Raw genomic sequence first — 9,369 nt, forward strand, 5'->3', positions numbered from 1 at the left:
ATCAAGACAGCAGCAGCAGCAGGTAGAGCTATAGTATTCTGAGGGCTACAAGTCACCTTTAAATGTACAGCAGCAGGAGCAGCAGGTATTTATAGTGTTTTATTATGAGGTATATACATAACAAATCAACTTGATCAGGACAGCAGCAGCAGTTATAGCTAACGTTATATTCTGAGGCATACAAGTCAGCTTCATCTGGACAGCAGCCGTTGGTAAAGTTAACATTGTAGGTTGATTAGTAAATTGAAAAATCAACTTTATCAGGACAGCTGATGGTGTTGTATAAGGACTTCACATAGCTACAAAGGACAAACAACTAGCTTGACATAACTCTGTATGATCATGACAGACAGCATCTGCAGCTGGTAGATATTAACGGTCGAGTATAATCTCATCCTAACTCAGCAGGACAGGCTGCAGCGGGTAATGTGTATTCTCAAAAGGCTGAATGCTAACTCGCCATGATCAGAACAGACAGCAGCAGAATCCGCAGTAGCTAGATATTAACAGTGGATTATACGGCCTACACATAACTCTCAATGATCAGGACAATAGAAGAAGTCAATGCTAACGGTGGAGTATAATGACTACACAGAATTCTGAAGTATCAGGCCAAGATCAGCATGCAGTAGGTAAGTTAAAGTAGTATTCTAATTACTACACAAAGTTTGGCATAACTAAGCAGTACTAGAGAGTGTCAAGTTATTATATTTCAGCAGACAAAATTTTTAACAGATGGGGATGTGGAAGACCGATTATAAAAGTATAAAAAAACAGATTGAACCCCCAAGTACAGCATGTGTATTCATCGCTTACATATACAATGTTGTCCTAATAAAATAAACTATCTAGATCAAAAAATTATAACAGTTCATTATTATTATATTTTATTGAAAAGGCCAATATAACATTGTACAATAAATCATTTATCAAAAAAAAAAGACCGTTGCCCATCTTGGCTCGTATGATGAAAAGTGGGGTTGCAGCGAGTTGTCAGAACTATTGGGTATGAATAAAGTCCATAATTATAAGGCCTATATAAGAGTATGGACATGAGCCTAAGGGACAACCATTTTTGTCTTATTTTAAAAGGCAGAGTGAATTTTTTTTTACTCTGAAATTGCTAACCTAAGGTTTACGATATGTACCAAAGTGTTTACCTAAGTCTGTTTTTGTGAGAAGGAGATGTCCCAAGGTCTAATGAAATGTAATTGCCTAGATAAGACAATGTATTTGAGTTCTGATGATTTTTAGTGAATAGAAAGACTCTAATCTTTCTTTGTGGTTTTATATGAATCAATGTATGAGTAGATTGATTTTATATTATCAATTTTAATAGGTGTGCTGAATATATAGTATATATATAAGAGTATGGTCCTTATAGCTATATTCAGTATTAAGAGTAGAAACGAGGTACATATTCCTCTGTCATTTTTAGAATCTCTCTCAGTGTAACACACAAATTAATTACCGTATTTCTTTCCTTGAGGTTTTCTTGAATGGAGAAATGTGGACACAGGTGATCATGAACAAACCCTGTCGCTTCCAAGAACAATGAATTGAGATAGCCCTGTTTATCTTGATTTAATTAGGTCTGGTCAAAAGATTTAAGGATAAACAAGGTGGTTGACGAAGTATAAAAGCCATTGTCTATTCAAGATCTTCTCAAGGTTTTGTCTGAAACCTTAGATAACATTTATTGCTAGTATATTAGATAAGAGAAAGAAGTGAGTGGTTCGATTTTTGTATGGAATACTAGTGCCATCTAGTGTTAGGGTAAAATACTAGAGGGAGGTTATATTGATTATAAAGTGAGGTCACTAGTTAATGATAAAACTTGGCCAAGCCCTTTCTAAGATAGGATAAAAAGATGGTATGGGCTGACAGAAAGGATCGATCTCTAGAGCTATCTAGCTCTCTCTCTGAACATCATCAAAAGACCAGATCCAACCCTGATCACCTTTTCAGTCATTGGAGGCAGCCATCTTAGAACCATTGAAACTGATTTCTGCTAGCTGACATTTTGGTATAGTATAACCTTACCTATATTTTATAGGATAATAAATTAATATAATACATATATATATATATATATATATTCAATTAACCATACTTTGTGTATAGTATCTGTTTGGAATAAGATTGGGGTGTACCTGCAGCATCATCCTGAAAATTAATCCAATACAGGGAGATTGAAAATATACTAGTGAAAGCACGGTATTATCTCCAAGGAACTGAATTCAGTTCTAGACCAGTATGGTTGATAATATATATATATATTTATATAGATAAAAGATAAACCAGATTTGGGTTTAATCGGACATTTGTCGGCTGAGAGAAATCAAGTACTAAATTGATTTTAAATATAATTGAGGGGTATTATTATAAGAAGGCATAGACTGTCAATCGGAGACAGCATAAATATTCCGACAGAGTCAGTTTAAAGATCTTTAGGAACCAGAAGCCATAATTGTTGCTCCTACCAGAGAGCTGATCAATCAGATTTACCTAGATGCTTGGAAATTTGCATACGGAACTGTCGTTCGTCCAGTTGTAATCTATGGAGGAACACAAACGTCTAATTCACTGCGCCAGATATTTCAAGGCTGCAACATCCTTTGTGCGACACCTGGGAGGTTACTGGACGTTATTAACAAGGAGAAGATTGGGTTGAGCCAAGTGAAATACCTTGTTCTGTATGAAGCTGATCGTATGCTGGACATGGGTTTTATGGAAGATGTAAGAAAATTGTTGTCAAGTCAAGGAATGCCAAAAAGAGAAGAAAGGCAAACTTTAATGTTCAGTGCCACGTTCCCTACGCCCATACAAAATCTTGCTAGAGAGATTTTGAAGCCAGATTATCTGTTCGTGGTTGTCGGACCAGTTGGTGGCGCGTGCAGTGATGTCGAACAGCAGATAATTGAAGTGGAAGAGTATGGAAAGAGGGCTATGTCACGGATGATCCGCGAGAATATTGAACCGTCCTCCCAATATTATCAATATTACTCTCCCTTATTGATCAGTAGGTCTATTAAAAATGAATTATTTTGCCTAGGCCCCAGAACCTACAATTTGATTACTCAGAGCGTCTCCTTCTGTTTACCCAGAGAACAACATAGCCCTTTTGTTCAAGTCAGTCAATAGATGCCCAGCAGATAACGCAATTACAGCTGGTTTTCTTAGGTTGTCAAAAGAACTTCCTTTCTGCAGAGATATCACAGCTAGGTGTGAAGACTACACCTGGGGGGGAAACATTTGGTGTTGCTGCCATAAGGGGTTGGTAAGATAGCTTGATTCAGACAGGCCGGCACCAAGGTTCCTAGATTGATACATGAATCTGAGATATGATTTTTACCTTTTTAAGTGAGACCATGCATCTTACGGACGTAAAAATTACATCATCGTGCCACTCAGAATTCACTGGACATGTACATATGGCAAATATAACTCTAGGAGATGCCCAGATAAAGTTATGGTGTTACCCCATCAGAGAACCAGTTATAATAGTCATATTTGGTATCCCTGGACTCCATATTTTGTGGGGAATGTGAATGTGTGCTTGTTACTTGTGTACAGCGGAGACATCCCGAGATATGGCACATACCATATTTCAGGACTGGCATTCATCTCAGGGATACAGCCTGCCCAGCAGGCGGACTCTCAATTCCCCGCCTTGATTCTTGGACCCTTTATAACAAAGACCTAGAATCTGTTACGGTTTCGTGACGTATTGTGGCCGCGGCGGTCGCAGTTCGTCACAGGCTAAACTGCTGGAACTTTTACAACTCATAGGCCATGAGAGCACGATGGTTTTTGTGAAAACCAAAAAGATGGCGGATTTAATTGCAAGAAAAAATCCCCTGCACAAGCATTCACGGGGACAGAGAGCAAAGAGAGCGGGAGAAAGCTCTGGGCGACTTCCGCTCTGGACAGTGTCCTGTGATTGTTGCCACGTCTGTTGCTGCCAGAGGATTAGATATCGAGAACGTCCTTCATGTGATAAATTTTGACATCCCTGGCGATGTTGACGAATATGTTCACAGGATCGGCCGAACCGGACGCTGCGGCAACACTGGAAAAGCCATTTCTTTTTTTAATAAGATTGGTGATGACGAGCAAAAAATTGTCTGTGGACTAGTGAAAGTTTTAACCGATGCTCACCAGGAGGTACCTTGTGACGGCATACATACATAATTCCTCTGGGTAGCCATCTTATATGCTTCTGGCATATGTAAAAAAAACTGTGAACTCTCATCTTCCTGAAGCCTGAAGCCTGGGTCACCTATGATATAGATGGACACTTTTATTACCACTACTCTGTGATGCCGGCTATAAAAGGTCATAAAGACTATACCAGGCCCAGCTCATCCTGTCCTTTAAGATATACCCCGGTCATGTGAGGTCTCTGTATGTGCGCAGACTCCGTCACAGACCACTAGGTCACAGCTGTGGGATCCGGAGCAATCGGATCCATAGTTCGTGACAGTACCTGCTTGGCTTGAAGAGATGGCGTTCAGTGCCCATGGCATACCAACCTTTAGTTCACAGCCAAGCAAATTAGCTTCAGTGGATAGCAGGAAGAGAGGTGACTTCCAGGAGGACAACGGTTACAGCAATGCTGGCATTTCACAACCTGCAGCGCGTGCGGCAGCGGAGGAGGACAAAGATTGGGGCTAGTCGGACGTGGTTAAGCAGATGAGACATTCTTACAGATTCAGTTTTACATGAAACAATATGTTGTATGTTTGTAAAAATGAGAATTTTGTTTATCGCACTCCAGTATTTAAGGTAGTAATTTGCCGTTAGGAAATTTACTTATTTTGGTTCATTGTAAATGGCTGCTCTGAAAACTTTAGAGCACAAAATTAAAGTTTTCTTTACTTTGAAAAAAAAAAGACCGTAATTTATAATAGAAAATTATTGTTTAACGCACATTAATTAACCTTTGTGTGAACACACTATTACCTTTCAAATGTATTATTGAACAAAACTTTAGATTACAAAATACAAATCTACATTCAAAATGTATAATAAATTATATAGAGTATCAACCAAATTTTAACAAAAAATAAATTTATACTTTTGAAAAAGTATCTTTATATTAAAAAAAGTATCAAATTATCCATACTGTGATCCAAATTTCAACCTCAATAATACAATATTGCATAGTAAAATTGTCTTCAGTTATATTAGTTCGATTATTTTAAAAAATTTGAAACATCAAATGTGTCTGAAAAAAAAAAAAAACTATTGATGAGTCAGCAAAGAAATAACTAGCATGATTCTGATATAGTGTCCGTTTGTTAAACTGGACATGTTGGAGCATAGCTTCCTCAAAAAAGACATCAACATGTGATGCAATGAGTATAATCACTCACAAAATGGTGACATGGCTTCAAGATTATTATTCTGTCAGCAGGTAATTTTGAAAGATTAAAGTCTATTATTATATTACACTAGCATGTGAAAATAATCATTATATAATTGTCAAGAAGTAAGATTACATTTAAATGTATATATCTATATATACATGTGGCAATAACGCTCCATTACCAAAACCGGATTACCACACGGATGAGTATAATGCCAGTAACACCCAACCATGTAGAGAGGTCAACACGGAAGCCAGGCATCCTTTCCAGGACAACCGACAACACCATGTTAGAACCTAAGTCTGTATTAAAATAATAAATAAAACAAAAAACTTTCATTAGGTTTATCAATCAGTCTTGTACAATGTTAAGTGCACAAAACCTTTTGAAAATGGAAGCCCACATGCGGTCCCCACCTTGCTAAAGTAAGAACCACAACATGGACGCCAACAACCCAATTAAAAGCAAAATTAAAATTTTTAAAATAAAATAAAACAAAATAAATTATTTTGGTGAATAAAGCGTAAAACCGCATGAATGTATTAAACGAAAACATTTTTATTCTATCTTTATTCCAATCAAATTCTTGACAATATACGATGAATAGTGCACATTCGCAAATATTAAACATGAACACCATTTTATGAAAATAATAATACTCAATCCTTGTCATATTACAAGGGCTAATTGTCATGGTCTTACCTTCTTGCTGTTCTCCTTCGTTTGACATGTGCTGGCGGCCATCTTGGTTTCTGGGTTTCTTGTAGCCTCCCACCCTGCGGCTTCTCCTTCCCACTGGGAGGAGCTGGATGCCTAGCTCATATATATAGGAGGTCTGTGGCTTCAGTTCCTTGCTTGGTCCTCCTGTGTTCACATGCTTCTAAGACTGCTGCTGCTTCTGGTTCCTGATCCTGGCCTCGTCTGACTACCCCGCTGGTTCCTGATCCTGGCTTCGTCTGACTACCCTGCTGGTTCCTGATCCAGGCTTCGTCTGACTACCCTTCTGGTTCCTGACCTCTGGCTACGCAAGACCCTGCTTCGGTTTAGCCATCCGTTTGGACTTTTGCTTACAGCTTGATTTTCAATAAAGCCTTCTTATTTCCACTTATCTCTTGTTGTATGTCTGGTTCATGGTTCCATGACATTAGGACCAAGCCATGAATTCTGACGGTACAGGGCCATCCTCGCTACCTACGCTGATTGCCAGACTTGATCAGCAGGATCACCTGTTGGGTCGGTTCGCTGTGGCGTTGCAAACCCTGCTTGAACGCACGGCTCATTTCGCTTCCGTTGCCGACGGGTCGGTTGTCGCTCCTGGGCCCGCTCCTACTGCCGCTCCGGTTGTTGCGCCAGAGTCTACCCCGACACCTGTTGCTGCGCCTGCGGTGTCTCGGGGTATGACCGGTTCTGCCCCCCTTCCACAGCGCTTTGGGGGAGAGCCAACTCAGTGCCGAGGTTTCCTTAACCAGGTGGGCATTTATTTCGAGTTGCTGCCACATGCCTTTCCTACTGAGAGATCAAAGGTGGGCTTCTTGATCTCGCTGCTCTCGGACAAGGCCTTGGCCTGGGCCAGCCTTTTATGGGAGAACAACAATCCGGTGGTTGCCGAGTTTTCCGGTTTTGTTGCTTCTCTTCGGAAGGTATTCGATGTGCCGGCTCGTGCTGCCTCTGCTGCGAAGCTCCTTATGTCCATCAGACAGGGTTCACGATCCGTAGCTGAATACGCCATTGAGTTTCGTACCCTGGCAGCAGAGGTGGGCTGGAATAATGAGGCTCTGGTCGCTGCTTTCTCTCATGGTCTCTCGGATGCCTTGAAGGATGAGGTTGCAGCTAAGGACCTACCAGTGGAGCTCGAGTCTCTTATTTCTTTCCTGATTTTGATTGACACCAGACTCACGGAGAGACCTTCCTTTAAGGAGAGCCTGCGGAGGCCTTCTAACAGATTGGCACCTACGTTTGCTGTCCCACCCGTGCCTCCCTCTCCTCTCACGCCTCCTGGGGATGACTTGTCTGGGGGTGAACCCATGCAGCTGGGGTTTGCTCGCCTGTCCGAGGGGGAGAGGGTACTCCGGAGACGCGAGGGCCGATGCATGTACTGTGGTCTCGGTGGGCATTTTCGGTTGGCATGTCCGAACCGTCCGGGAAACGCTCGCACCTGAGATCCTGTCGGGGGCAGATCTTGGGTGGAGTCTCCTCGTCCCCGGTTTCCCGTGTTGACAAACCACTGATCACTGTTGTCCTCTCCTGGGTCGGGGGCTCGGTGACGACCCAGGCGTTGGTGGACTCTGGTGCTGGTGGTTTGTTCATTGATAGTGTGTTCGCTGCCGCCAATTCCATTCCTCTGCAGCCTCGAGGTTCCCCACTGGCTCTTGAGGCGATAGACGGCAGACCCCTTCTGCCGCCACACGTGACTCATGAGACCCTTCCAGTGGGGATAGCCATTGGTGCCGTTCACAGAGAGTCGGTCTGTCTCCAGGTGATTTCGTCTCCACACTACTCGGTGGTCTTGGGGTACCCCTGGCTCCAGAAGCATAATCCGACTTTCGATTGGAGATCGGCCGAGATCCTCTCGTGGTCACCGCAGTGTGGGGCTAGTTGCATCCATGGGCCTGTCAAGTTGCTGTGTACTTCCTCGGACTCTCTGTTGCTTCCTGAATACGAAGAGTACCGGGATGTATTCGATAAGGTGCGCGCGGTTGCCCTACCTCCGCACCGCCCATACGATTGTGCCATAGAGTTACAATCTGGTGCCGTTCCTCCTCGTGGCAAAGTCTATCCACTGTCGGTAGCGGAGAATGAGGCCATGGAGGAGTACGTGAGGGAGGCGCTTTCACGCGGACACATTCGCAAATCCTCGTCCCCGGCAGGGGCTGGATTTTTCTTTGTGAAAAAGAAGGGCGGTGAGTTGAGGCCTTGCATCGATTACAGGGGTCTCAATCGCATCACGATCAAGAACGCTTACCCGATACCCTTGATTTCCGAGCTGTTCGATCGCCTCAAAGGGGCCACGGTCTTTACCAAACTCGACCTGAGGGCGGCATATAACCTGGTAAGGATCAAGGCGGGCGATGAGTGGAAGACCGCGTTTAACACCAGGACCGGTCATTATGAATCCTTGGTTATGCCCTTTGGGTTGTGCAATGCGCCCGCAGTCTTCCAGGAATTCATCAACGATGTTTTCCGTGACCTTTTGCAGCAGTGTGTGGTGGTCTATTTGGATGACATCTTGGTATATTCTGAATCCATGGAGGCCCACATTATGGATGTCAGACGAGTGTTGCAACGGTTACGAGAGAACAGGCTGTTCGGTAAGCTTGAGAAATGCGAATTTCACCGATCCCAGGTAACCTTCTTAGGTTACATCATTTCCGCTGAGGGGTTCTCCGTGGATCCTGAGAAGGTTTCGGCTGTCTTACAGTGGCCCCAGCCCAGTGGTCTCCGTGCCCTGCAGCGCTTTTTGGGCTTCGCCAATTATTATCGGAAGTTCATCAGGGACTTTTCTATGCTAGCCAAGCCTCTCACGGATCTGACCAGGAAGGGCAGTAATTTCCAGGTCTGGCCGCTCGAGGCCATCCGAGCTTTTGAGGCTCTAAAGTCCGCCTTTGTGTCGGCTCCGATTCTGTCGCATCCCAACCCTGGGTTGCCCTTTGTCCTCGAGGTGGACGCGTCTGAGACGGGAGTAGGCGCCCTTCTGTCTCAGCGTAGAACACCAGAGGGTCCTCTGCTTCCTTGTGGGTTTTACTCCCGGAAACTGTCTTCCGCGGAGTGCAACTATCAGATTGGTGACAGGGAGTTATTGGCCATCGTGCAGGCCCTTAAAGAATGGAGGCACTTGCTCGAGGGTTCGGTGGTTCCGGTTCTCATCCTGACGGACCACAAGAATCTGACCTACCTTTCTGAGGCCAAGAGATTGACACCACGTCAGGCCAGATGGGCTCTGTTCTTGTCACGTTTTAATTACGTGGTCTCCTACCTACCCGGTTCCAAGAACATCAGA

The 9,369-nt window shown here is 43.4% G+C and overlaps 1 pseudogene; it reads left to right on the forward strand.

Moving 5' to 3' along the window:
* Positions 1-1,371: 1,371 nt before the first annotated feature.
* On the forward strand, positions 1,372-4,677 carry LOC122926874 (annotated as a pseudogene).
* The last annotated feature ends 4,692 nt before the right edge of the window (positions 4,678-9,369 follow it).

Source organism: Bufo gargarizans, chromosome 1 (assembly GCF_014858855.1).
Source record: "Bufo gargarizans isolate SCDJY-AF-19 chromosome 1, ASM1485885v1, whole genome shotgun sequence".
Taxonomy (NCBI): Eukaryota; Metazoa; Chordata; class Amphibia; order Anura; family Bufonidae; genus Bufo; species Bufo gargarizans.